At 41.6% G+C, this 27985-nt stretch overlaps 1 pseudogene; it reads left to right on the top strand.

Annotated features, from left to right (window-relative positions):
* Positions 1 to 27870, top strand: LOC149221714 (uncharacterized; annotated as a pseudogene).
* The last annotated feature ends 115 nt before the right edge of the window (positions 27871 to 27985 follow it).

The following is a 27985-nucleotide window of genomic DNA, read 5'->3' as shown; positions in this document are numbered from 1 at the left end:
ATGACAACGCTGTCAATTTTCATACCCTGTTACCGCAGTGGTCACCCAAGATTGGGCCCAGGTCAAGCTAACAATGGTCTTCGAGGGGATTTTCCAATAGGTTTAAGTGGAGCGAGAGCCATGTGCAAAACAGAGCGCGACATCACCACTATTAAAGAGCTTGCAGATGGGAGTCAAATGTTTTCTTTTGGAGCATCTCATTCATCAGGAAACAGGAGGAGAGCAACTGATTTTTCCTCATCACATGTGGAACACATGGCATTAAGCAACAGTTCCTTCCCAAGGAGAATGCCCTCTAATTTCAATAGACAATCCCCAATTCCAATTTCTGCAGTTAAAAAGGAAGGAGGGCGTATTCGGAACAGAAAGCAGGAGAACAATGATGCTGAAAAGGTGTAGAATAATTTTGATTTAGAGAATGTTACTAGAGAAACTGATAATGTAAACCACAGTAAAAGAGATCATCGCCTTTCTCTGAGATCATCATCTACATATGCGAGGAGATCTCCAATGTCATCTCTTAATGATGGATCCAATCCAGATATGAATAAATCATCTAACTCATCTGTTGAAGGTGACATTGTTGCTCTCTTTAGGTGAATACAGGCTGAGTCTACTGTTTCAAAAGAAAATCCAGGAAATGATAAGAAAAATAGTAACATTTCTTCAAAATCTAAGAAATCCGCAGATTCTGTTTTAAGAGTGTTATGTCAATACCCTGACAAACCTAAGGAGGAAATTGAAGAAGAGCCTAACCAAAAAATATCATTTATGGGAGGCTATGAGAAATTGGCGACAAACATAGATTCTTCAAGAAAGCAATCAAAAAAGTCCGAAGAAATTGAAGAAGAATCTAACCAAAACATATCATTATTGGGAGGATATGAAAAAATGACTACAATTACTGAAGTATTAGAGTTCATGAAAACTCTTATACAATCTACTGTTGATGACACATTACAAATCAGCAAAGGCTTTCTCTCTGAAATTCAGACATGTCTACAAAATGCATAGGAAAAGATCGATTTTTTGCAGCTTGAATCTCAGCTACAGCAAGAAGAACTAAAACAGAAGAGTCATTCTGAACATGTTTCTGTTCAGAACAATGAAACAGACTCCCATAAACAGCAAGTCAATATTGTTCAAGTTCATTCAGATCCAGTGCCCAATAAAGCAGCAATTGTACATGCAGATGCAGAAATTCAGTCTGCACTTCCCAAGCCCATCATCAGACCTTGGGAACAGCTTGTCCACAACAAGCACATAACTGGTCTTGGATATGACAAGGACTTGTCCTTTCATATTCCAGACTACTCAAAGCCCATTCAGTTTCAGAGTGCTGGATTCATTCATGATAGTTCACCTGCTCCTCATGACAGTTCACCTCCAGCTGTTCCAGATTCTACTCCTCTTCCACAGCAACAACAACAACCACAGATTGTAAAATGCCAACACTGTGACCGAGTTGGCCATCTGAAAGATCATTGTTTTGATCTTCATCCATGTAAGCACTGTCATAAAACCAGTCATTCTTCACACAGATGCTTTAGAAACAAACGTCCTGCAAGAACAAAGATTCATCTTGGATGGATCGCTTCTTGGCAATGGGCATCAACGACCAAGAAGATATTCCAATCACATGTCAGAACTTGTTCTAGAGTATTGAACAGTCTTGCATTTGAGTTTTCTCCATCATCTCACCTTGTATCTGACAGGGGGGGAAATGATGGTCATCTACAAGCTTCAAAGCCACATCAAGCGAGCCTGAGCCACAACCTGCCACACCAGTTTCATAGTTGTAGCCAGAGACAAAGATGCCCATGAACATGCCTTCAGTTGACAATCTGGGACACTTCCTCTAACAGAAGACTTCAGCTTCTTGCCAGCTTTGGAAGAATTTCGGGAACAAAATTGAGAACACTTCCTCTACCAGAAGACTCCAACTTCTTGCCAGTTTTGGAAGAGTTCCAGGAATTGCATTAAGCATTCCAGAGTTGTTGGTAATACTTAAACCATCACACGTTGAGACTTCCCTTTTCAGGTTGAAGTTCTCCCTTTTATGTGGGGTGAGACCTCCCTTTATTGGTTGAAGGTTTCCCTCTTCAAAACAATAGGAGCACTTCCTCTAGCAGAAGACTCCAACTTCTTGCCAATTTTGGAAGAGTTCCGGGAACTGCACTAAGCGTTCCAGTGTTGGTGGTCATCCTTAAACCACTGCCCTTTATACCAACATTTCATAGAGCACATTCAGCCTAGTGCTGCCATGCATTTTTTGCACATTTTGTATTACAGCTCTCTTCTTGGACTCATACATAACCCTTCGGATTAAGGGGGGAATGTTGGACACCTAATCCTAAATGGGTTAGTGTGGAAGCTGAATAGACTAAGTAGTCCAAGAGACCTTGGGATGTGAAACCCAACGGTCACTACATGTACTATAAATGTAAACCATTTGTTAATAAAATTGTATTGCATGTTTTATCTTTCATATCTCTCTTGCTGTCCATGTGTGTTTAACAGATAGGCTGTCCATTTTGGGAGGGCAGCAGTAGCAAGAAGGTCTTCCAGCAGACAAGGAAACAACCGAGAAATAGTAGAAAGAGGGAGAGCTACAAGATGATGTTGACATGCTAACAAAACTGCTGCAAGAAAAGGAGTCTCTGGCAGCAAAAGAAGTACATGTTTTAAAATAGCAGTTGCAAGAAAAAGAAGCCCAAATGGCCTGCATGGCCAACTAGGCAATAGAAGCCTTACAATGTAGGCAACCTGCTAAATCCTATGCATTATATCTTAAAGACCAATGGTTGCAATTTCAAATTAACACATTGGCCCAAAGGGGCACCATCCTATTCCAGAATTACAATCATTTTATTCATTTGTGTGATAGTAGCTCAGTTGAAGACAAGGACAAGTTAGCAGAATTCTATTTACACAACTTGGCACTTCCTAACATGAATCTATGGGACCCAACCACTGCATTAGGAGATCTGCAACTCATGGCCATGGCTTCTTGGTTAAGCCATGAGGAAAAGAGGGCAGTAGAGATTCAAAAGATTATGACCAGGGAACTAAGTGAGCCACTCATGATAAGGGCAGAACTAGAAGATCCCTCAACTCTTATATATTCCCATCGGCACCTTGCAAACAACCCTCACATTACACCTGACTATGTTGAAAGGAAAGCTCAGGCCATTGCTCACTTAGAAGATATGGAAAGACGGTTTGGTGATAATTGCATTCATGCTTGCACAAGGAGATGGAATACAATGTCCCATAGTCTGAAAATAAGAGAGTACCACTCCCCAACCAGAATGAGGGAGGCTATGAGAAGAGTGCCCCTATACAAACAATCAATGAAGAACTTGAAAGCCAATTGGATTGGCCTTAAGTTCAACCCTCCACTACTGCTAGGGTTGTTAGAAGGGGTCAAGGAAGAAGAGGAACAAAGACAATGGGAGGAAGTAGACAGAAAGGCAGGTTTTCATGATAGATAAGAGGACATCACTTCAGAGGCCTGGGATGTCAGAGAGGTAGTCAAAGCAATCAAAGATGATGAACTGGATTAGTTGCTGAGAGGATAAGCAACACATTCAGCAGGGGGTGATGATGAGCCCTGAAAATGGGTAACTATAGGGGCTCATTTTGCCTATTATTCTCATTTAATCCACCATTCTCCATAGTTTTACGCATGCTTTTGAATGAATTTATGTTAATTGAGTGAATGGGAATACTCACTTTACCACAAAGTCTAATACGTGCTTATTGCAGAATTTTGGACATTTTTGGATCAAGATCAGGCATTTATGAGCAGACTGGCAACCAAATTTGAAGAAACAAGGCTGAGGATTTATAGGAGGGGTGTCTCCTACACTAAATACCCCTTCCTTGAGTTCTCCACCATCAGCTCGGACTTCAATAGCCCACCAAAGATGATTTCAAGGGGTAGCCGAGCAGGTCTAGTGAAGTGGCTCTTAACTGTAGTTTTGGGCAGCCAAGCTCCTAAAGTTAAGGAGGATTGTTGGGATTCCTCGTTTACATAAGTAGGAATGCTTCAAGCCTTAGTAGTTTAGCCATTTGATAGTCTATTTTCGCACTTTAGTGCAGCCTTGTATTAGCACATTTTCGAGCTTCTTCTTGCAGACAGTTTTTGTGATGAAACTACTATTTTTTGATCAATGAAGATGAATCCAGGTTTGCACCTGTTAGAGTTGGTATTTTCATCCCTCCGTCAGAGATCAAATTCTCTTATTGCATTTCATATTAGGTGTCCCGCCCAGTCATCTGCATTCCATTAGGCACATAGATCATTTGACGGTAGTGGCATTCCTCTAGTTTCCCTCATGTTATCTACCTGCTGGCTCATGTTTGTTCATTTAAAAAAAAACATATACAGTCTTCTTAAATTGCAAAGGTTTTCTTTAGGGTTTCATTGTCAATTAGGTCTAGGTTTTCATTAGGGTTTCATCAAAAAATGTTTTAAAGTGTACAATAATTACCAACAGGCCATGAGGAGGTTTTAACATCAATAAATTTCATCACCAAGTGTTCAAAAATCATGAAAATTTTGTTTTCCTCATTGTAAATTCCTTCATCTGTAATCCTGGTTTCCTTCCTTAGGCCTCGAAGCTCCATCACCTACAAAACAAGTAAAGCTCATGTCATTTAGTTCATCACAAAACCCAAAAAGAAGTGAAAAAGTCCAAAAACAGAGTTTGAAATAAAGTCATTTGCAAAACATTATGAAAGTGGGTTTGGCAAAAATAAAATTTAAAGGCTCCATATATAAATAATTTCTCCAAATGTTTGAAGTTCATTTGTACTCCAAGAGCAAAGAGAAGCAAGGCAAAATGATTTTGGTGAGTGAGTGTGAAGTTTGGGTGAAAATCACTGTAAGTTGCTGATAAAATTGGCAACCAGGGAAAAACTTCATGTGGGTCATCTTATTCATGGCTGATAATATTTTTATTAGATTCCTCTCCTCGAGAGGTGTAGGATTGATATAAAGATCATCCGATTCCGATAAGTATTCATGGAGATATGAATTTATTTTGATTATGGAATTATTATCAAGTCGACCTACAACTCATGTAGGATCAGAAGCCCAACAGTCGCATCAATTCACCCACCAATGTTGTGTATAAATATAAGAGGACTTTTCCTCATTTGGACTCACTCATCTCATCACATCTCTCTCTCTCTACTGCGCAGATATGAGTCTCTTCTCTACTACGCTGAAATGGGTCTCTCTCTCTCTCACATGTGAAGCTGGAAGCTGTTGAATTTGAAGCTGCAACTGCAGAAGTAAAGATTGACTTACGGGGCCTAGAAGATCTCCTCTTTGGAACTGCGATGTAGGTTCATCTGAACCTCCTTTGAAAGCTGCAACTTTTGGTGGTGGAATGAAGTCAATCCGACGAACGGTTTGCAAGATATCGACTGCCCTAGTTTGAAGCTGGAAACTGCTGAAACTGAAGCTGCAACTGCAGAAGTAAAGATTGACTTGCATGGCCTAGAAGATCTCCTCTTTGGAAATGCGCTGTAGGTTCATCTGAACCTCCTCTGAAAGCCACAACTTTTGGTGGTGGAATGAAGTCAATCTGACGAACGGTTTGCAAGATATCGACTGCCCTAGTTTGAAGCCGGAAACTGCTGAAATTGAAGCCGCAACGGTAGAAGTAAAGATTGACTTGCGTGGCCTAGAATATTTCCTCATCTAAACTGCACTATAGGTTCATATGAACCTCCTTTGAAAGCTGCAACTTTTGGTGGTGGAATGAAGTCAATCCGACGAACGGTTTGCAAGATATCGACTGCCCTAGTTTGAAGCCGGAAACTGCTGAAACTGAAGCTGTAACTGCAGAAGTAAAGATTGACTTGCATGGCCTAGAAGATCTCCTCTTTGGAACTACACTGTAGGTTCATCTGAACCTCCTTTGAAAGCCGCAACTTTTGGTGGTGGAATGAAGTCAATCCAACGAACGGTTTGCAAGATATCGACTGCCCTAGTTTGAAGTCGGAAACTGCTGAAACTGAAGCTGCAACTGCAGAAGTAAAGATTGACTTGCGTGGCCTAGAAGATCTCCTCATCTGAACTGTGCTGTAGGTTCATCTGAACCTCCTCCAGAAGCCGAAACTTTTGGTGGTGGAATGAAGTCAATCCGACTGTCGGTTTGTGAGATATGGTCTGCCTTAGTTTGATAATGAAGCCGCTAATGCTGATGCTACTGATCTAGGGTTTGCTACTGCTGATATGAATCAGATTTATTGTACTATTTCTCTCTGCTGAATTATTGAAGATAAAAAAAGATTTGATCAAAGGGTTTCCCCACACATTGTGGTGTTTGCCCCTGGCTAGCCGCCACATCTTGTGTCTCTTGTCTTGGCTAGTTTTCTGTCGATCGTTTAATGTTCTATCTGCACTTTACTTTATGTACATGTGATTGCTAATCGGTGGAATATAATAAGAAAAAGAAGTAAATTGTTATAAGCACAGAACATACCATAACTTAACATGGTATCAGAGCTGAGGTGAAGACAAAGCCCGAGCAAGAGCAAGAGCAATCATTGAAGAGAAGATTGGCAAGGTTATCCTAAAAGAACTATGGGGTCCTCAACACTCTTTCCTGTCGAAGACAAGCTCCGTGAGAAAGCTGACTATCACAGATGGAAGATGTCTATCGATCTAACCCTTGAAGATCAAGGAGTGCTGGACCATGTAAGAGGCAATATTGTTGAGCCTTCATCAAATGCATCTGCTGCTGCCTGGAACAAATGGAAAAATGGAGAAGTCAAAACAAAGAAGATCATCCGGGACACCATCAACAAGCGCTTGGTGGCCTACATCTCTGATCTAGACACCTCCAAGGAAATCTACGACAGACTGGTGAGTTTATTTAAAGTTAATGATGCAAATCAAGTTTTGTTTCTTAGAAATAAGTTGAGGGAAATCAAGAAGGGTAAAGATGAAAGTATGCAAGCATACTTCTTAAGAATCACCGAGATCAAGAACGATCTCATATCTATTGGGGAAACCATTAATGACAGAGAAATGGCACTCACAACTCTCAGAGGATTACCATCTGAATGGTATGTGTTCAGGACTACTCTTCTGAACTATAATGTAATTCCTGGTTTCGAGGAATTAATGGCTAGATGCATTCAAGAAGAAACAAGGGAAGAAGTGTAAGAAATGCCCATGCCTAAAGGTCCTCCTGCTGCCTTTTCTTTTCATGCAAAGAAAAGAAATCATTCCGGGACTAAATCAAAAGGAAAGGCTGGACCTAAGGCTAGAAGAAAATGACGATGTTACATTTGTGATAAAGCAATTCACTATGCAAGGGAGTGCCCTGATAGAAAGGACTCACTCTAGGACGATGATCAAAATCCCTCTGATGGCAATCAAAGGAATGACAAATTCAACAACGAAGGTAAGAGGAGAGCTGGGAATCAAGGAAGAGGACAAGCATTCAAGAAGGCCAGAAATTCCAGGATGTATTAAATGCACCTGACCTCAAAAAGAACCTAGTGTCCAGCTCGGGAATGGAAGACAAAGGCTACAAGGTAACCTTCAACGATGACAAGGTATGTATATGGAAAAATAATGTTAAAGATGCCTTTACTCTTGGGTTTAGTGTTGATTCATTATATCAGGTCGATGGAAGTCTGCTAGGTGTCTCTTCAGTCCGAACTTTAGCATTAGAGGTTTTCCCCCCTTCATTATAAAGCTATACTCGGTGTAAGACAAATGGTGATAGGGATGCCCGAATTCTGAATAGAGAATGAAGGTGTATGTCCAGGATGTGCTGAAGGAAAGCTCAAAAGGGGACCATTCCCCTCAAGCCAAAGCAAGACCTTTGATATATTACAATTGGTTCACTCAGGCATACCTGAGGTTGGCATTAAGAGGGAGACTACTACACCACATACTCCTGAGCAGAATGGTGTGGTGGGAAGGAAGAACTGCACGATGATGGAAGCTGTCTGGGCCATGCTACATGATCAAAGACTTCTGATGTTTCTATGGGCTGAAACTACAATCACCGTCGTATATGTACAAAATTGATGCCCTCATCAAGCATTGGGTTCCAAGACTCCTAAAGAAAAGTTCACCGCAAGGTGAACAATCTTTCGACTTTGAGGAGCTCTCAAGAAGCCAACACCAGGGAACCGAAAGAAAAGGATGATGAATCAATGTCTGATGTAGAAGAACCCATGGATCTGATAGATTCTCATCCACATGAGCCTTCTTCTTCTAGGAAGAGGCCTTCATGGCTTAGGGGGATACTTGATGATGCTAAAGGACATGCTGCACCCTGAGGAACCTTCCGTCAAAGTAAGAAACTTAATAGGTATCAAGGATACCTGACCATCATGAGCATGATCATACAAAATGAGCCTTCGTCATTCTCAGATGTCGTCAAGCATCAAGTATGGAAGGATTCTATGATCGTAGAATATGAGTCTATTATGGAGAATGATGTCTGGGAAGTAGTTCCCAGACCCTGGACAAGACAATTGTTACTTCAAAATGGCTTTACAAGATAAAGCATGCAGCAGATGGAAGCACGGAAAAGTATAAGGCTCGTTTTGTTGCTCGAGGTTTCTCCCAAAAGGAAGGTATAGACTATGATGAGATATTTGCACCTGTTGCCAGATATACGACCATCCGCTCGATCATAGCCCTTGCTGCTTCACAAGGATGGAACCTACATCAGATAGATGTCAAGACTACGTTCTTGCATGGCTCGATCAAATAAGAGGTCTACGTGGAGCAACCCGAAGGATTTGAGATTTATGATCGAAAATCTCATGTATGCAGGTTGAAGAAAGCTCTCTATGGGCTGAAGCAAGCACCCCGAGCATGGTATGAGAGGATCGATAGCTACTTGATGAAGCTGGGATTCACTAGGAGTGAAGCCGATCCTAACCTTTACTTTAAGGTTGAAGATGACAAGCCTCTCATACTGGTATTGTATGTGGATGACCTCTTTCTAACAGGCGCAGACCCTCTCATTCACAAATGTAAGAGGGAGCTGGCCTCTGAATTTCAAATGAAAGACCTAGGACTGATGCACTACTTCCTAGGACTTGAAGTATGGCAGAAGCCAAGGGAAATTTTCCTATCTCAAGGGAAATATGTGGTAAAGATATTGGAAAGATTTGGTATGATGGACTGCAAGCCTGTGACTACCTCGAGGATCTTAACTTTTAGAAGTTATATGGTAGTGATGTCAGACTAGATTTGGGAAATGGCTCTGAGTTTCATAAACTCATTCGCATTGATGTTCTTGGTGAACCTCTGTCCGAACATATTTTTTGCAGTTAGCATTGTGAGCTCATATTTGGTTGAGCCTCACTGGATTGACGCTAGGAATCTTCTGAGATGTCTTCAGGACACAATCTCTCATGGATTAAGATACACTACTGGAGATGTGAAACTACTTGGATATACTGATTTGATTGGGCAGGCAGTGTGGTGGACCGTAAGAGCACTTCCGGGTGCTGTTTCACCTTGGGATATGCTTCGATATCCTGGATGAGCAGGAAGCAGAAGTTGGTGGCTTTGAGCACCGCCGAAGCAGGATATATTGTTGCTAGCATAACCTCGTGTGAGTTAGTCTAGTTGCGAAAGCTCTTCAGTGAGCTGTTTGGATTTACATTGGATACCACTGTGATTCTCTATAACAACCAGAGGTGGGATTCGATTATTGAGGAATCCTGTATTCGTCGATTGCTCCAGTAGATAGACATCATCTTGGATATGGTAAGTTGATGAGCAAGGAGGCTCCATCGCATTAAGATGATGTACAGGTTGATACACCTTGTCAAAGCCCCGAGGAAAGATCTAATCTGTGATTTTCCCAAACGACTTGGAGTCGGTAAGAAACCCTTGTACAAGGGTCATGCATGTTGCATACATTGAGCTCTGGGAGCTCTGAGGGATTGCGGTTATTACTGGAGCAACATACGACCAAAGGGTGACTCACCCTCCCCTGGTGGTGCACACTGGAACAAGATGATTCGCTCTCTTGTGGGACAAGATGATTCACTCTCTTGTGGAACAGGATGATTCGCTCTCCTGTGTAGCAGGATGATTAGTTCTCCTGTGAGGCCTGGATTGATGTGTTCTCCATGGCGATTGTAGCAGGATTGATGTGTTCTCCTGTGAGGCCTGGATTGATGTGTTCTCCATGGCGGCCTGGATTGATGTGTTCTCCTTGGAAATTGTAGCAGGATTGATGTGTTCTCCTGTGAGGCCTGGATTGATGTGTTCTCCATGGCAATTGTAGCAGGATTGAAGTGTTCTCCTGTGAGGACAGGATTGATTAGTTCTCTGTCGAGGCATCCTACCCATGCAGTTTGGGACTCATGGGAAGTACCTCTCATCTGATCAATGAGCAGGGAAATGAAGTTAGGGACCATATTAGTATCGATGGACGCATCATTGTAACTACCGTACTCCCTATGCTAGGATGACCTCCATTGATATGGGATCAATGATACTAGTCTTGGACCAGTGGTAGGAGTGGTACCTACTATGAAGCTGACTTCGGGTCGGCTGAGACTGGTCTGGGACCAGTGGTACGCACTCTGAGACTGACTTTGAGTCAGTGGAGGATGATACTGGTCTAGGACCAGTGGAGCTGTACTCACTATGACGCTGACTTCGGGTTGGTTGAGACTGGTCTGGGACCAGTGGTACATACTCTGAGACTGACTTTGAGTCAGTATGATACATCCTCGATCATTTCTTCTTCTTCATAATTCGGACAAAAGCAGAGCAGAATAGAACAATGCAAGAGCAGAGCAGAACAGAGCAAAACAGTACAGATCAGTGCAGGGCAGAACAAGACAAAGAAGAAAAGGCAGAATAGAGCAGATCAGGGCAATGGTCAGGCTATACAGGGCAGTGCATTTGATGGATGAATAGTAATGACCGATAGACAGATTGCAGATGAAGTTCTCCATGGTTGAGAGGGAGTGTTAAAATTGGCAACCAGGGAAAAACTTCATGTGGGTCATCTTATTCATGGCTGATAATATTTTTATTAGATTGCTCTCATCGAGAGGTGTAGGATTGATATAAAGATCATCCGATTTCGATAAGTATTCATGGAGATATGAATTTATTTTGTTTATGGAATTATTATCAAGTCGACCTACAACTCATGTAGGCTCAGAAGCCCAACAGTCGCATCTATTCACCCACCAATGTTGTGTATAAATATAAGAGGACTTTTCCTCATTTGGACTCACTCATATCATCACATCTCTCTCTCTCTACTGTGCAGATATGAGTCTCTTCTCTACTGCGCTGAAATGGGTCTCTCTCTCTCTCTCACATGTGAAGCTGGAAGCTGTTGAATTTGAAGCTGCAATTGCAGAAGTAAAGATTGACTTTCGTGGCCTAGAAGATATCATCTTTGGAACTGCACTGTAGGTTCATCTGAACCACCTTTGAAAGCCGCAAATTTTGGTGGTGGAATGAAGTCAATCCGACGAACGGTTTGCAAGATATCGACTGCCCTAGTTTGAAGCCGGAAACTGCTGAAACTGAAGCTGCAACTGCAGAAGTAAATATTGACTTGCGTGGCCTAGAATATCTCCTCTTTGGAACTGAACTGTAGGTTCATCTGAACCTCCTCTGAAAGCCGCAACTTTTGGTGGTGGAATGAATTCAATCCAACGAACGGTTTGCAAGATATCGACTGCCCTAGTTTGAAGCCGGAAACTGCTGAAATTGAAGCTGCAACTGCAGAAGTAAAGATTGAATTGCGTGGCCTAGAATATTTCCTCATCTAAACTGCACTGTAGGTTCATCTGAACCTCCTCTGAAAGCCGCAACTTTTGGTGGTGGAATGAAGTCAATCCAACGAACGGTTTGCAAGATATCGACTGCCCTAGTTTGAAGCCGGAAACTGCTGAAACTGAAGCTGCAACTGCAGAAGTAAATATTGACTTGTGTGGCCTAGAATATCTCCTCTTTGGAACTACGCTATAGGTTCATCTGAACCTCCTTTGAAAGCCACAACTTTTGGTGGTGGAATGAAGTCAATCCGACAAACGGTTTGCAAGATATCGACTGCCCTAGTTTGAAGCCGGAAACTGCTGAAACTGAAGCTGCAACTGCAGAAGTAAAGATTGACTTGCGTGGCCTAGAATATCTCTTCATCTGAACTGCGCTGTAGGTTCATCTGAACCTCCTCTGGAAGCCGAAACTTTTGGTGGTGGAATGAATTCAATCCGACTGTCGGTTTGTGAGATATGGTCTGCCCTAGTTTGATAATGAAGCCGCTAATGCTGATACTACTGATCTAGGGTTTGCTACTGCTGATATGAATCAGATTTATTGTACTATTTCTCTCTGCTTAATTATTGAAGATAAAAGAATATTTGATCAAAGGGTTTCCCCAAACATTGTGGGGTTTTTCCCTGGCTAGCCGCCACATCTTGTGTCTCTTGTCTTGGCTTGTTTTCTGTCGATCGTTTAATGTTCTATCTGCACTTTACTTTATGTACATGTGATTGCTAATCGGTGGAATATAATAAGAAAAAGAAGTAAATTGTTATAAGCATAGAACATACCATAACTTAACATGGTATCAGAGCTGAGGTGAAGACAAAGCCCGAGCAATAGCAAGAGCAATCATTGAAGAGAAGATTGGCAAGGCTATCCTAAAAGAACTATGGGGTCCTCAACACTCTTTCCTGCCGAAGACAAGCTCCGTGAGAAAGCTGACTATCACGGATGGAAGATGTCTATCGATCTAACCCTTGAAGATCAAGGAGTGCTGGACCATGTAAGAGGCAATATTGTTGAGCCTTCATCAAATGCATCTGCTGCTGCCTAAAACAAATGGAAAAATGGAGAAGTCGAAACAAAGAAGATCATCCAGGACTCTATCAACAAGCGCTTGGTGGCCTACATCTCTGATCTAGACACCTCCAAGTAAATCTACGACAGACTGGTGAGTTTATTTAAAGTTAATGATGCAAATCAAGTTTTGTTTCTTAGAAATAAGTTGAGGGAAATCAAGAAGGGTAAAGATGAAAGTATGCAAGCATACTTCTTAAGAATCACCGAGATCAAGAACGATCTCCTATCTATTGGGGAAACCATTACTGACAGAGAAATGGCACTCACAACTCTCGGAGGATTACCATCTGAATGGTATGTGTTCAGGACTACTCTTCTGAACTATAATGTAATTCTTGGTTTCGAGGAATTAATGGCTAGATGCATTCAAGAAGAAACAAGGGAAGAAGTGTAAGAAATGCCCATGCCTAAAGGTCCTCCTGCTGCCTTTTCTTTTCATGCAAAGAAAAGAAATAATTCCGGGACTAAATCAAAAGGAAAGGCTGGACCTAAGGCTAGAAGAAAATGACGATGTTACATTTGCGATAAAGCAAGTCACTATGCAAGGGAGTGCCCTGATAGAAAGGACTCACTCTAGGACGATGATCAAAATCCCTCTGATGGAAATCAAAGGAATGACAAATTCAACAGCAAAGGTAAGAGGAGAGCTGGGAATCAAGAAAGAGGACAAGCATTCAAGAAGGCCAGAAATTCCAGGATGTATTAAATGCACCTGACCTCAAAAAGAACCTAGTGTCCATCTCGGGAATGGAAGACAAAGGCTACAAGGTAACCTTCAGCGATGGCAAGGTATGTATATGGAAAAATAATGTTAAAGATGCCTTTACTCTTGGGTTTAGTGTTGATTCATTATATCAGGTCGATGGAAGTTAGCTAGGTGTCTCTTCAGTCGGAACTTTAGCATTAGAGGTTTTCCCCCCTTCATTATAAAGCTATACTCGGTGTAAGACAAATGGTGATAGGGATGCCCGAATTCTGAATAGAGAATGAAGGTGTATGTCCAGGATGTGTTGAAGGAAAGCTCAAAAGGGGACCATTCCCCTCAACCCAAAGCAAGACCTCTGATATATTACAATTGGTTCACTCAGGCATATCGGAGGTTGGCATTAAGAGGGAGACTACTACACCACATACTCCTGAGAAGAATGGTGTGGTGGGAAGGAAGAACCGCACGATGATGGAAGCTGTCTGGGCCATGCTACATGATCAAAGACTTCTGAAGTTTCTATGGGCTGAAACTACAATCACCGTCGTATATGTACAAAATTGATGCCCTCATCAAGCATTGGGTTCCAAGACTCCTAAAGAAAAATTCACCACAAGGTGAACAATCTTTCGACTTTGAGGAGCTCTCAAGAAGCCAACACCAGGGAACCGAAAGAAAAGGATGATGAATCAATGCCTGATGTAGAAGAACCCATGGATCTGATAGATTCTCATCCACATGAGCCTTCCTCTTCTAGGAAGAGGCCTTCATGGCTTAGGGGATACTTGATGATGCTAAAGGACATGTTGCACCCTGAGGAACCTTCCGTCAAAGTAAGAAACTTAATAGGTATCAAGGATACCTAACCATCATGAGCATGGTCATACAAAATGAGCCTTCGTCATTCTCAGATGCCGTCAAGCATCAAGTATGGAAGGATACTATGACCATAGAATGTGAGTCTATTATGGAGAATGATGTCTGGGAAGTAGTTCCTAGACCCTGGACAAGACAATTGTTACTTCAAAATGGCTTTACAAGATAAAGCATGCAGCAGATGGAAGCACGGAAAAGTATAAGGCTCGTTTTGTTGCTCGAGGTTTCTCCCAAAAGGAAGGTATAGACTATGATGAGATATTTGCACCTGTTGCCAGATATACGACCATCCGCTCGATCATAGCCCTTGCCGCTTCACAAGGATGGAACCTACATCAGATGGATGTCAAGATTGCGTTCTTGCATGGCTCGATCAAAGAAGAGGTCTACGTGGAGCAACCCGAAGGATTTGAGATTTATGATCGAAAATCTCATGTATGCAGGTTGAAGAAAGCTCTCTATGGGCTGAAGCAAGCACCCCGAGCATGGTATGAGAGGATCGATAGCTACTTGATGAAGCTGGGATTCACTAGGAGTGAAGCCGATCCTAACCTTTACTTTAAGGTTGAAGATGACAAGCCTCTCATACTGGTATTGTATGTGGATGACCTCTTTCTAATAGGTGCAGACCCTCTCATTCACAAATGTAAGAGGGAGCTGGCCTCTGAATTTGAATTGAAATACCTAGGACTGATGCACTACCTCCTAGGACTTGAAGTATGGCAGAAGCCAAGGGAAATTTTCCTATCTCAAGGGAAATATGTGGTAAAGATATTGGAAAGATTTGGTATGATGGACTGCAAGCCTGTGACTACCTCGAGGATCTTAACTTTTAGAAGTTATATGGTAGTGATGTCAGACCAGATTTGGGAAATGCCTCTGAGTTTCATAAACTCATTCGCATTGATGTTCTTGGTGAACCTCTGTCCGAACATATTTTTTGAAATTAGCATTGTGAGCTCATATTTGGTTGAGCCTCACTGGATTGATGCCAGGAATCTTCTGAGATGTCTTCAGCACACAATCTCTCATGGATTAAGATACACTGCCGGAGATGTGAAACTACTTGGATATACTGATGTTGATTGGGCAGGCAGTGTGGTGGACCGTAAGAGCACTTCCGGGTGCTGTTTCACCTTGGGATCTGCTTCGATATCCTGGATGAGCAGGAAGCAGAAGTTGGTGGCTTTGAGCACCGCCGAAGCAGGATATATTGTTGCTAGCATAACCTCGTGTGAGGTAGTCTGGTTGCGAAAGCTCTTCATTGAGCTGTTTGGATTTACATTGGATACCACTGTGATTCTCTATAACAACCAGAGGTGGGATTCGATTATTGAGGAATCCTGTATTCGTCGATTCCTCCAGTAGATAGACATCATCTTAGATATGGTAAGTTGATGAGTAAGGAGGCTCCATCGCATTAAGATGATGTACAGGTTGATACACCTTGTCAAAGCCCCGAGGAAAGATCTAATCTGTGATTTTCCCAAACGACTTGGAGTCGGTAAGAAACCCTTGTACAAGGGTCCTGCATGTTGCATACATTGAGCTCTAGGAGCTCTGAGGGCTTGCGGTTATTACTGGAGCAACATACGACCAAAGGGTGACTCACCCTCCCCTGGTGGTGCACACTGGAACAAGATGATTCGCTCTCTTGTGGGACAAGATGATTCGCTCTCTTGTGGAACAGGATGATTCGCTCTCCTGTGTAGCAGGATGATTAGTTCTCCTGTGAGGCCTGGATTGATGTGTTCTCCATGGCGATTGTAGCAGGATTGATGTGTTCTCCTGTGAGGCCTGGATTGATGTGTTCTCCATGGCGGCCTGGATTGATGTGTTCTCCATGGCAATTGTAGCAGGATTGATGTGTTCTCCTGTGAGGCCTGGATTGATGTGTTCTCCATGGCAATTGTAGCAGGATTGATGTGTTCTCCTATGAGGACAGGATTGATTAGTTCTCCTGTCGAGGCATCCTACCCATGCAGTCTGGGACTCATGGGAAGTACCTCTCATCTGATCAATGAGCAGGGAAATGAAGTTAGGGACCATATTAGTACCGATGGACGCATCGTTGTAACTACCGTACTCCCTACACTAGGATGACCTCCATTGATCTGGGATCAATGATACTAGTCTTGGACCAGTGGTAGGAGTTGTACCTACTATGAAGCTGACTTCGGGTTGGCTGAGACTGGTCTGGAACCAGTGGTACACACTCTGAGACTGACTTTGAGTCAGTGGAGGATGATACTGGTCTAGGACCAGTGGAGTTGTACTCACTATGACGTTGACTTCGAGTTGGTTGAGACTGGTCTGGGACCAGTGGTACATACTCTGAGACTGACTTTGGTGGTGGAATGAAGTCAATCCAACGAACGGTTTGCAAGATATCGACTGCCCTAGTTTGAAGCCGGAAACTGTTGAAATTGAAGCTGCAACTGCAGAAGTAAAGATTGACTTGCGTGGCCTAGAAGATTTCCTCATCTAAACTGTGCTGTAGGTTCATCTGAACCTCCTTTGAAAGCCTCAACTTTTGGTGTTGGAATGAAGTCAATCCGACGAATGGTTTGCAAGATATCGACTGCCCTAGTTTGAAGCCGGAAACTGCTGAAACTGAAGCTGCAACTGCAGAAGTAAAGATTGACTTGTGTGGCCTAGAAGATCTCCTCTTTGGAACTGCACTGTAGGTTCATCTGAACCTTTTTTGAAAGCCGCAACTTTTGGTGGTGGAATGAAGTCAATCCGACGAACGGTTTGCAAGATATCAACTGCCCTAGTTTGAAGCCGGAAACTGCTGAAACTGAAGCTGCAACTGCAGAAGTAAAGATTGACTTGCGTGGCCTAGAAGATCTCCTCATATAAACTGCGTTGTAGGTTCATCTGAACCTCCTCTAGAAGCCAAAAGTTTTGGTGGTGGAATGAAGTCAATCCGACTGTCGGTTTGTGAGAGATGGTCTGCCCTAGTTTGATAATGAAGCCGCTAATGCTGATGCTACTGATCTAGGGTTTGCTACTGCTGATATGAATCAGATTTATTGTACTATTTCTCTCTGCTGAATTATTGAAGATAAAAGAGGATTTGATCAAAGGGTTTCCCCACACATTGTGGGGTTTGTCCCTGGCTATCCGCCACATCTTGTGTCTCTTGTCTTGGCTTGTTTTCTGTCGATCGTTTAATGTTCTATCTGCACTTTACTTTATGTACATGTGATTTCTAATCGGTGGAATATAATAAGAAAAAGAAGTAAACTGTTATAAGCATAGAACATACCATAACTTAACAGTTTCCGGTGCGGCACACTAGGCAGGAGGCGCAACGCATTGGGCTAGATGCGCGGCGCACACAACTAGAGGGCCTGAAAATTGCCAAAACATCCTCCAATCGCCAAAAACACCTGAATTTGTCTTGTTCGAAGTAGGTAGAGCTCCACCTCTGTTGATTATCCAAGTTGGTGTTTATGTTATGGTGATTGATGAATGGTGAGTGTTTAAAAAAACAATCAAACCCTACCATTTGAAATTCCTCAAAGAAACTCGCTGCCTAGGGTTTTGATTAACTATTTTGCATCATTCCTCCATCACTCCCTTATCCCATTTTTCCCATTGATTTCATTATTCCCTAAGTTCCCTTACCCCTTAAATTCACTAATCCCCTATCCCAAGTTCCCTTTCCCAAAATCCCAAGTGTAAAATCCCAAACCCTAGTCCTATACATAAACTCCCAAAACATCCCATATTTCCCTAACTAAATCTATCCCAATAGTCCCTAATCCCCCACAATTATTCCCTTCCCTTACAGTCCCTCATTTCACTATTTTCCCTTGGTGGAAGAGGTCAAACACATCATCAAAGGCAGTTCAAGATAGTTTGACATATCAGCACCTACTTTTCCAAGACAGTCTATCTACCAGCAGCCATGGCATCTGATCCTTCATATGATTATTAAGAGGAGACCCAAAGTGACTCACCCACAGAGGGACATGTGCCTAGGAGGCCTCATAAAGGTGACAAAAACGTTAGAGAAGAACCAACCACTCTTGCCGAATTACAGGCCTGCCCTCTTGCCATCTTTTGTTTCCAACATTAGTCATGTTATGAATTTTGTGAGAAGGTTGCTAGCATTCAGTTTCATCATGAGTTGGCCCACTTATTTGTGTTGCATTTACATGGTGATCAAGCCACTCTTGCTGGTGTCACTTTCACATTAACACCAGAATCCATTTCATTAGCAATCGGCATGCCTAACATTGGAGAGCCATGGAACAAGAGGCAGAAAATTGACCGGAAGCATTATGAACCATATATCAAGCTCGGCTTTTTGAGACATCTCAAGAGAGTTTTTGATTTTCAGTACCTCAAAGATTAATATGCTACTCTAATGAAACTCATCATGAATTATTTCAGCTGTGAGGGCCAGTTCTCCCGCTTGTATGCTTATCACATCAGGCTGCTGATGCATTTTACTTGGGTATGGATGATGAACATTCCTTACTTCATATGCTGAAACATAGAGAAGATGACCACTCTTGTGCAGCACAAGACCCCTCAATAGCAGTTCAACAGTATTTATCATTTTTCACTTATCAAAATTGTGGTCGTTCATTAGCTTGGTTTACAGGGCATCACTTGGGATGACTTCATCTCCCATGAGTTTTTCAAGGCTTCACAGCTACCTTCAGAGGCTGGGCATGAGACTGCTAGTGCGCTAGTGTTCATCACCTATAAGAAGGGCACTAGACGGTTGTTTGCAGCAACAAAGCGAGTGTTATCTCTACCCGGGGTGGAAGGGGCCTCGCTTCCATCATCAGCACAGTAGGTTCAGGACCGAGGCAAGAGGCCACTATAGGAGGAAGGACCATCAGGTGAGCGGGAGACTGATTTCATCCTCATTGAGGGTGATGATACCGATATGGGCGCAAATCTTAAAGAAATCATTAAGGAGCAGCAGGTGGACATTGGTGCCTTGTCTACCAACTTGGATAGAGCCCAATGGACTATACAGTACCTAGAGAAAAGGAACAAGCAGCTTAAGGACCAGCAGGTGATTATGGAGTTGCAAAACATTCGAGAGAATCGACAAGCTGCCCAAAGGAGGAGGGTTGAGTTCAGTTCATTGGAGCAAGAAATCAATGCCGACAGGGAGTCATGGCTTGAAAGATTCAATATCCACTTGTAGAGGAAGCTGGAGAAGGCCATCAATGAAAATAATATGCTTAGAAACCTGTCATACCATTATGTGTCCTGGAACTTGGTGTGCTAAGCGAAAATCAGGAGTTTGAAAGAAAAGTTAAAGAGAGCATCAAGGAGGCAAAAAGAGGATGAAGGACTTCAGATATTAGTTGAGGCTTCCTTGGCTCAACACCATGTTTGATAGAGAAGACTCAACCCAAATTTGGAGCAACGTTTTCATTTTGCAAATTTTTGGCACAAAAAATAGGTTTTTTTGCTCTATGCGTCGCGCCACGTGGCGCTCGCTTTTTCTAGGGGCCTCCAAATCACAAAAACTCAGTATTTTTGGATTTGTCATGCAAAATTACACTTGCTTACCTATGGCCAAGAAGTTTGGGAAGCTTTTGAGCCCTCAAAAAGGTCAAAAACACTCAAAAAATGACCCCACTGCCCCTATTTTGACACACAGGAAGCAGTGTTGGGAGAATGGACTTTTGGAGGGGCAAATGGAGGCCAAATTGAAAAATGCCACTTGGGTTGGAAAGTAGACAGGCAGACCTTTCCAAAAAACACACCTGGAGCTCATTTGGACATTTAGAAGACATCCAAAAGTGGGTCCAAAAAGTCACAACGCATAGAGAATCAAGCACGGCGCATAGAGGAAAAATTGCTAGTTTGACCAAGTTTTGCTTTGTTTTTCGCCTAGTTTTGCCTAGTTTGACTTTTTCACTTTCCTAATGGAAAATTTATGATGTAATTTGATGAAAAATGATGAATCATGATGTAAATATGTTAGATTTTCACTTGTATGGGTAGATTCATCAGTTTAAATGTTGTTTGAAACTGAATGAATCAGTTCCCTTGTTTCTATAGGCACGCTGTTATGTTGCCTAGTTTCTAGTTCTCAGTTTAGAATCAGTTGGATCAGCTCCTAAACAGGTGAGTGGGACCCCTAGAGGCAAGGATGAGCTATGTTTGTCTATATTATGTTTCTTTTCAATCATTAGCATGGTTGGACTCTTGAGAAAGCCTTGAGCTTCATTGTACATTCATTTTCAGCATTTTGGCTAAGGAATTGAGACCAGGATTTGCAACACTCTTTGGGATTCATGTGGAAATTTGTCTTGGTATATTGCTTCTCTTTGTAATTGTGATTTTGTTTATGTGAATGCATGCCATTATCTATCTTATTTCTTCTGAACTAAACAAACAAGAGTGTAAGTAGAATTCGTTGAAAGTGCAGTGCTCTACTTGAAGTTTGCTTTAGTTATTTGATGTTTTCAGCTGTTTGGGGAGGATTCATGATTTCTCTTGACCTCTTCAACACCTCACCTGACTATTCCTTCCATTTCACTCAAATTTAAGTGCCAAAACGATTGCCTACCTTGCCCCATTGAGATCTCTGCAGTACTGAGCCTCAATCCCCGCAGCCCAAAATGTGCCTTTCCCTCTGAGCCAACAAAATCATCATTTTATCAAATAAAACCCTATTTCACTCATACCTAGCCTAAGATCAGAAGATATTTCAGTCATCTCAAGCCCTCATTGTTCATTACTTGCTGAGATTGACTCGGAGAGAGCCCTCTCTTGACCTGGTAGGGCTAGCTACCAGGCTGAGTGTGGTTTGATGTTGGTCCTAGATCCTACCTTTTTAGCCTGAGGTAAATCTAGGCACTAACATAGTGGCGAATCCACTGGGGAATAAATTATTTGCTTGTTGGTATTATTCATTTTATAAACTACAGACGGAGCCTGAAGATTAGCCAGGTATCCTTCGAAACGCTTTTTCTTTGCATTACCGCAAGTAGATAAACGGTACTTCAGTCAATCTCTGGTCTAGTCTTATAAACAGAGTATCTAACTTACAGATCACCCCAATACATCTAAGAATTCTAAGCTTTGGATGATAAGTTTAGGAATTGATAGGCTGAAGAAGTTGTTAATGTCCATTTGATTTCTTGGAAATAATAACACACTGGCTTCCAGAAGACATACCAGAGCAAATCCGGATCCTGATCCTCCTCCTGTATATGAAAATCCCAATCTTATTCCAAGAATCCTTCACCAAGGAAGTTATATCATTCCCGTGTTCAAAGCTCAATCGTGTCCTGTTGGTTTTGAGTATTTTGAGGATCTTGAATTTGATGAGCAGTTTGAGTTGTCTTTGTTTGAAATCAAATCTGAAAGTTTTGTTGCTTCAACTACCTTAAATCCTGAGTTTGTTGGAAATCTTGAAACTGAAAGGGCCATTAAATCTATTGATTATTATATTTTGAACCAGCTCCAGACTACAATTGTGGCTTCTAATATTGTTGATTTCTTAACACTACTTCTGCAACCCTTGGGTCATCTGCAATTGCATCTAGTTCAAGAATTCCTACCAAACCTCCTTTCATTCCTACTATTCCTGTGCAACCTACTGTTTTTGATAAAAAATCTTCGGTAATATCACCTCCATATACTACTTCTACTCCTAAAATATCCAAGATTGATTCCCCTCTGCATACACCTCCTCATACCCCTCATACATCAACTCCACCCACTCCCCCAACATCCCCAAGACCGATTGTAAATCCGCCAAGAGCAATGGCTGCTCGTTTTGCACCTCTTGCACTGCCTCAAAATTTGGATGATATGCCCGCCGATTATCAAAGCAAAACTCCTTTGTTTGATGGCACCCCTCATAGTGTTACAGCTCAGCAACATTTGGACAGAATGATGGATTTCATCGATCTCCATGAGATTGATGCAGAAAATGTAACCATGAGACTCTTTGTACAAACATTTGGTGGTGAAGTAAGGAAATTGTTCAGGGCCTTGTCGGCTGCAAGCATCACTACATTGGCCAATCTACAAAGACAATTCTTAGACTACTGGGAAGTGAAGAAAAATCCCCTTCAAATCCTTTCCGAGTATGAGCACATCAAGTGGAATGCTGGTGAGTCTGTTCAAGATTACTGTATTAGATTCAATTCAGTTTACAATGCAATCCCAGATCATATAAAGCCACCCATGGGGCTTGCCTTGATTAAGCTTCTGGACGGTTTTGATACTGATATGGCTTATCAATTAAGAGAGAGAGATCGGAAACTTTGGAAGACGTGCAGAAGATTGCGGTCAGCGTTGAAGCAAATATGCTGGCTAAGAGAGCTAGAGCAAGAGCTGAAAAGAAAGTCACAATAAAAGAAGAATCTTCCTCGTTAGATCAAGTGCTTCGAAAGGTGGAGCAGATGCTTGATAGGATGAAGCTTGACAAATCTGAACCACCAATCAGAAATCCTAACTTCCATGGCCAACAGCCCTAATATAGGATCAAACAAAGAGAGCAGCAAGCCCAAGATCAAGCAGTGCAGCAGCAAGTGCAGACACCTCTACAACAGAATGTTGTACTTGGTCTAGAATCAGAAGAGGAGGAGAATGTGATTGGAGAAGAAAATCATTTCTTTACGTCTGATGACATGCCAATTTACATCACTGAAGATGAGGAGTACTCCAATAATCCAGCTGAATAAAGGGATGAAAATTTTATTTTGGCAAATGAGACAGTGCTTGCAGAAGAGTCTAATGATTACCAAAGAGGATACATGAATGCTTTGTTAGCTTATAAGCGGCAATATTCACTTTGGAATAGAGATGTGCCTGTAAATCCAATTCAGAAAAGGAAGGAGGTAGCAGCGTCAAAGAATGATCCTCCTAATGTGCAGAAAAAGGGAAAAGAGAGAGCTGATCCTAGCACCAGAAAAACAACATCAGCAAGTGAAAGACCAAATTAGCCAAATGTGTCAAAGGAGAAAACGGAAAGGAAGGATTTTCCAGCAAGAGAGGTAGAAAAAGTTTCAGTCTTTAACTTAGAAAATGAAATTGCTAAGTTGAAAATATCCATTCCTTTGACCGAGTTGATGAAGAACATCAATTATAAAAGTCAGGTGTCTAAAATTTTGAGTTTAGATCCATCATCAGACATGGTAAATGTGGACGATGATAGTCACAAGCTGATATTTGGGCCAGCGTTGGAAGGTCAGTCCCAAGATAGTGATGTTGCTCCTTTCTATATTAGTCTTAGGGTGCATGATTTTGTTTTACATAATACTATGTTTGATTCTAGAGCTTCTCATAATCTCATGCCGAAAGCCATCATGGAGAAATTGGGATTGGATATCACTAGGAAATACCATGACCTTTACTCTTTCGATTCCGATAGAGTAAGGTGCATTGGGCTTATCAAGGATTTGGTGGTCAGTTTGGATCAGAGTCCGGCTAAAAATGTTTTGATGGATGTGGTGGTGGCGGATATACCTCCTAGATTTGGCATACTTCTTTCCAGATCTTGGGGAGAAAATATTAAAGGGACAATGCAACTTGACTTCTCCTATGCTACGATTCCCGTGTTTAGTCAGATGAGGAAATTATATTGGGCGCAGAAAATGAAGTACATGATCACTAGCAAGGAGAAACCGGTAAATCATCCGATCAACTATGTACATACTGATCTAGAGTCATTTGTTTTGTATTTAGATAGTTTTAATGATGTAAATAGTCAACTAGTGGAAGTAGAAGACATTCTTGAGATTACTAAAAATTTCAGAGAAGTCTTGAGACAAGAACGACAAAGACTTGATGGTACCGCTGAGCAATCAGCAATCCGACAACAACAACAAAATGATGGACAACAAGGAAAAGAAAAAGAATTTCAGCATTTGGAAGAGGATGAAACAGGTCTATGGAGCATGGATTTTGATGGCGCGGTAGGAAGGGAAGGTGCTAGAATTGGTATTTGGATACGCAGCCCTATTTTCGCTCCGAACAAAGTGCCAAGCAATGTAAGGGTCTGGTCTTATAAATTAGCTTTTGACTGTTCAAACAATGAGGTTGAATATGAATCTTTGATTGCTGGTTTGAAAGTTCTTAGAAAATTAAATGCTAAGAGGATTTCAGTGTATGGTGACTTTGAGTTAGTTATCAAGCAAGTGAAAGGTGAGTACCAAGCTAGACATCCTCGAATGCGGGCCTACTGTAATGCAGTGTTGGATATCTTAAAGTATTTTCTGATTATACTATAACTTGTGTGCCCCGTGCTCAGAATGTCATTGCAGATTCACTTGCAACAGTAGCAAGAAATTTGAAGATTCCTATGAATTCAAACAATAAGTTTGAGATTCACATGAAACATCGCCCAGCTGTCCCCGACAATCAACGGTATTGGCAAGTGTTCCAAGATGATGATGAGATCAATGAATTTCTGCAAAATAAAGGTAAATTCAAGGACATTTCTATCGATATGGAGTATGATGATGGTGATGAGAATATAGAAGTCAATCAGATGGAAGTTTTGCAGCTCAAAGTCCATCATTCCTAAAGGTCTAATATCTTTAGAGGAGCTCTTCGATTAGGACGATGTGGCTAAAAAACTGACCTTGCTGCCAACCGAAAAAGGAGTTGAGGACGTGAACATTGGATCAGTTGAAAATCCCAAGATGGTGAAATTATCAAAAGAATTGCCCCTATAGGTAAAAGCAAAGTATATCAGTTTTTTGTCCTCTTTTATTGATGTATTCGCTTGGGATTATTCAGATTTGAAGGCTTATGACACAAGCATAATCCAGCATGTGTTCCCGATCAAGCCAAATCAAAAGCCTTTTCGTCAAAATCTAAGAAGAATAAATCCAAAGCTGCTGCCCTCAATTGAAAAGGAAGTGAATAGGTTGTATAAAGCTGGTATCATAGTCCCCATAAGATTTTCAGATTGGATTTCAAACTTGGTGCCCGTCCGCAAGAAAACAGATGAGATCCGGTTATGCATTGATTTTAGAAATCTGAACAAAGTTTCCTTGAAAGACAACTATCCATCGCCCAAGATGGATCACATACTTCAGCGAGTAGTTGGAGCATCTCGGATGTCACTACTCGATGGTTATTCAGGTTATAACCAAATTATGGTCCATGAGGATGATTGTGACAAAACAGCGTTCACCACTCCGTGGGGAACTTTTCATTATGCAAAGATGCCATTTGGATTGAAAAGTGTTGGTGCAACCTTTCAGCGGGTGATGGATATAACATATGCCAATGAAAAAGATGTTTTTCTAGTTGTTTATCTTGATGACTTAATAGTTTTCTCTAATATAGATGAAGAGCACCTCTATCATTTGAAGATCGTTTTTCAGCGGTGTAGGAAGTATGGCATCTCGCTCAATCCAAAGAAAAGCTTGTTTGCCATGGATGAAGGCAAGCTTCTAGAGCATATTATCTCAAAGGAGGGTATCCGCATCGATCCAGCTCGGGTGGAGGCCATTCAAAAGATCGATTTCCCACGAAGTAAGAAAGAAATCCAATCCTTCAATGGTAAGATCAATTTCTTACGTCGCTTTGTGCCCAATCTTGCAAAACACTTAAGAGAAATCACAAACATGCTGAGAAAGGATAGTGCAATAAGGTGGACTGAGGAAGTAGTTAAGTCTTTTAATTTGGTGAAATTAGCTCTTTCTTCAGCTCCAGTTTTGATTAGCCCGGACTATACTTAGGATTTTATTTTATTTTCCTTTGCTTCGGATCATACTATGGCAGTGGTCTTGATGCAAAAAAGAGACCAACTTGAGAAACCAATTGCATTATTCAACAGAACCATAAGGGATGCGGCATTGAAGTATAATATTATTGAAAAACAGGCCCTTGCATTGGTAAAAGCATTGAAATATTTTCGGGTTTATATTTTTCATTCTCACATCCTTGCTTATGTTCCTAATGCTGCTATCAAAGATGTCCTAATGAAAACAAATTTGGAGGGAAGGAGAGGCAAATGGATCGCTGCCTTGTTGGAATATGATGTGGAAATCAAACCGACGAAGCTCATTAAAGGACAGGGGCTGGCAAAACTAATGGCTGAGTCAAATCTGCACGCCTTGGACATTAATCTAATTGCTGCTATGTTTGAGGAAGATGAAGAAAATCTGCCCACTCAGGTATCAGAAATTTTCCTCCTTTCTCCTTGGTATTCGGACATTGTTTATGTACTTCAAAATCTGTCATCACCTCCCGGAATGGCTAAGAACAAAAGTAGGACACTAAAATTGAAAGCTGCAAAATTTTGTATCATGAATGGTGCACTTTATTGGAAAGATCCCGGTGGTGTTCTGCTGAATTGTTTAGTAGAAGAAGAGGCAAAACAAGTGATGCAAGATTTTCACAAAGGAGATTGCGGAGGCCATCTTTTCTAGAAGACAACAGCCAATAAAATCTTGAGAGCAGGGTATTATTGGCCAAGTCTATTTGTTGATGTGTACAAAACAGTGGCCAACTGTCACGAATGTCAAATTTTTCAAAGTAAGCAGAAGTTACAGCCTTTACCACTCATGCCCATTGATGTAAGCGCTCCATTTCAACAGTGGGGCTTGGATTTTATTGGTGAGATTCTTCCTTCTTCTTCAGCACAACATAAGTGGATCCTCACAACGACGATTTTATTTCACCAAATGGATTGAGGCAATTCTTACAAGGCAGGCCACCGATTTCGTAATTATCTCATTTCTTGAAAACAACCTTTTGTCTCATTTTGGGTGTCCAAATAAGTTGATCACTGACAATGCAATAGCCTTTAAATCGAAAAGAATGATTGACTTTTATAATAAGTATCAAATCAATTTGGGGGCATTCAACTGCCTATTACCCACAAGGCAATGGATTGGTGGAATCCTCAAACAAATCTCTTGTCAACATCATCAAAAAGCTGCTGGAAACTAACAAGAAGAGTTGGCACAAAAAGCTGGTCAATGCACTTTGGGCAGACAGGGTAAGTCAAAAGAAATCTATCAGCATGTCTCCTTTTGAGCTTGTGTACAGTGTGGACACAATCTTCCCAACCTCTTTGGCAATCCTGGTGGTTAAAGTGTTGCAAGAAGCTGGCAGCGAGGACGATGGTTTGCAGTGGAGGATCAATCAAATGATACATTTGCAGCAAACTAGAGAGGAGGTATTTCCGAACACTTCCAAGGTGCAGGAAAGAATTAAGAGGATATATGACCAGAAAGCAAAAGCGGATAGGTTTGAAATTGGAGGCATAGTACTGAAATGGGATGCAAGAAATGAAGAGAAAGGTAACCATGGCAAATTCGAAAATCTTTGGGAAGGAATGTACAAGATTGCTGCACATTGGGGCCAGAATGCTTTCCTTTTGCAAGAGCTGAATGGCGAAGACTATCCTGGCGAGCCAGTCAATGGTCGGCTCCTCAAACGATATATTGTGTGATCTGTTTTCTGCTGTTCTATTCATCATTGTTTATACCAGTTTGTTTAAATTCCATTGCAAGAGTGTGTTGATTTCATTCTTCAGCTTGGGGCCCGAGGTGAAGGCTATAAAGTTG

Source organism: Pinus tabuliformis, chromosome Q (assembly GCF_031772625.1).
Source record: "Pinus tabuliformis cultivar Carrire ecotype Pingquan chromosome Q, CPIR1, whole genome shotgun sequence".
NCBI lineage: Eukaryota > Viridiplantae > Streptophyta > Pinopsida > Pinales > Pinaceae > Pinus > Pinus tabuliformis.
The sequence above is the reverse complement of the archived record's forward strand: the minus strand, read 5'-3'. Positions and strand labels throughout refer to the sequence as shown.